The sequence below is a fragment of the Halichoerus grypus genome, chromosome 3 (genome assembly GCF_964656455.1).
Source record: "Halichoerus grypus chromosome 3, mHalGry1.hap1.1, whole genome shotgun sequence".
NCBI classification, from domain to species: Eukaryota; Metazoa; Chordata; class Mammalia; order Carnivora; family Phocidae; genus Halichoerus; species Halichoerus grypus.
The window spans coordinates 78,154,826-78,157,348 of record NC_135714.1 but is presented as its reverse complement, the minus strand read 5'-3'; the positions used below and the strand labels follow the sequence as shown (position 1 = coordinate 78,157,348).

At 40.8% G+C, this 2,523-nt stretch overlaps 1 pseudogene; it reads left to right on the top strand.

Annotated features, from left to right (window-relative positions):
• The first annotated feature begins 448 nt into the window (after positions 1-448).
• On the top strand, positions 449-2,248 carry LOC118527536 (heterogeneous nuclear ribonucleoprotein H-like; annotated as a pseudogene).
• Positions 2,249-2,523: the final 275 nt, after the last annotated feature.

Genomic DNA, 2,523 nt, shown 5'->3' with positions numbered 1-2,523 from the left:
CATCATATCAGGGGTACATACTATCAACAAGATTTATCATTGCTGATGTTGACCTCAATCACTTGAATTAGTTGGTGTTTGTCACGTTTCTCCATTATTGAGTTACTATACTTCCTTATTTCCACCCTTTACTCTTTTGAAAGAAGTTACTATGCATAACCTACATTGAAGAAATTGGGAGTTATGCTCCGCCTACTTGAGAGTAGATACCTACAAAAGATTATTTGCACTTTCTCTGTATGGAAGACTTCTCTATTCTTCTTGTTTGTTTGTTTATTCAATCATTTATTCATATCAGTATGGAGAGAAGTCTAATTTAAATCAATAACATCTACTACCAATGATAATTACTGAACTGGAAGGATTGTTCAAAAATACTTATGTCAGATTTCTTCTCAGCCACGCTGAAGTCATGTGTCCAGTCTGTGTCGATGCCAGGACCCACTAGGAGATGATGATGTTGGACACTGAAGGCAGAGAGGGATTTGTGGCGAAAGTCCAGGGCTTGCCCTGGTCTTGCTCGGCAGATGAAGTGCAGTGTTTTTTTTTCTGACTGCAAAATTCAAAATGGGGCTCAAGGTATTCGTTTCATCTACACCAGAGAAGGCAGACCGAGTGGCGAGGCTTTTGCTGAACTTGAATCAGAAGATGAAGTCAAACTGGCCCTGAAAAAAGACAGAGAAACTATGGGACACAGATATGTTGAAGTATTCAAGTCAAACAACATTGAAATGGATTGGGTGTTGAAGCATACTGGTCCAAATAGTCCTGACACGACCAATGATGGCTTTGTACGGCTTAGAGGACTCCCCTTTGGATGTAACAAGGAAGAAATTGTTCAGTTCTTCTCAGGGTTGGAAATCATGTCAAATGGGATAACATTGCCAGTGGACTTCCGGGGAGGAGTATGGGGGAGGCCTTCATGCAGTTTGCTTCACAGGAAATAGCTGAAAAGGTTCTAAAGAAACAAAGGAAAGAATAGGGCACAGGTATATCGAAATCTTTAAGAGCAGTCGAGCTGAAGTTAGAACTCACTATGATCCACCACGAAAGCTTATGGCCATGCAGCGGCCAGGTCCGTATGACAGACCTGGAGCTGGCAGAGGGTATAACAGCATTGGCAGGGGGGCTGGCTTTGAACAGATGAGGCGTGGTGCTTATGGTGGAGGTTACGGGGGCTATGAGGATTATAATGGCTATAATGATGGCTATGGATTTGGGTCAGATAGATTTGGAAGAGACCTCAATTACTGTTTTTCAGGAATGTCTGATCACAGATATGGGGATGGTGGCTCTACTTTCCAGAGAACAACGGGACATTGTGTATACATGCGGGGACTACCTTACAGAGCTACTGAGAATGACATTTATAATTTTTTTTCACCACTCAATCCTGTGAGAGTACATATTGAAATTCGTCCTGATGGCAGAGTAACTGGTGAAGCAGATGTCGACTTTGCAACTCATGAAGATGCTGTGGCAGCTATGTCAAAAGACAAAGCAAATATGCAACACAGACACGTAGAACTCTTCTTGAATTCTACAGCAGGAGCAAGCGGTGGTGCTTATGGTAGCCAAATGATGGGAGGCATGGGCTTGTCAAACCAGTCCAGTTATGGCGGCCCAGCCAGTCAACAGCTGAGTGGTGGTTATGGAGGTGGCTATGGCGGCCAGAGCAGCATGAGTGGATATGACCAAGTTTTACAGGAAAACTCCAGTGATTTTCAATCAAACATTGCATAGGCAGCCAGGGAGCAATGAACAGCAGCTACTACAGTAGTGGAAGCCGAGCATCTATGGGCGTGAACGGAATGGGAGGGATGTCTAGCATGTCCAGTATGAGTGGTGGATGGGGAATGTAACTGATCCTGATCACTGACTCTTGGTCAACGTTTTTTTTAAAAAGTTTAACAGTTTTGCAATACAAGCTTGTGATTGATGCTTACTCTGAGTGGAAATCAGGATTGTTTTAAAGACGTAAGGTTCAGTATTTTTTAACACAAACATTCATCTAGGAAGTAACAACAGAGTAAACTATAACTGTCAAACAATTTTCAGCTTTTCTCTAGTTCTATTGTAGGATGTACTTAAGCAGCAAGTGTATTTAGGTTAAAGCAGTTGAATTATGTTAAATGTTGCTCTTCTACCACATTACATTGAACACTGTAGGGATGCATGTTGAAAGACATGCTTTTTTGTAAAACTCAATATAGGAGCTGTGTCTACAATTAAAAGTGAACACATTTGGCATGTTTATTAATTCTAGTTTCATTTAATAACCTCTAAGGCACGTAAGTTGAAGCTTTTTTTTTTTCTTTGAGACACAACACCGTACGTTAGAATTTTGGTCTTGGTGTTTGTATGAAATTCTGAGGCCTTGATTTAAACCTTTCCTTGTATCGTGATTTCCTTTTAGGTGTATTGCACTAAGTGAAACTTGTCAAATAAATCTTCCTTTAAAAAAAAAAACTTATGTCAAAAAAGGCAATATGAGTTTCCATATATGATTTTCTGGCATGTGGC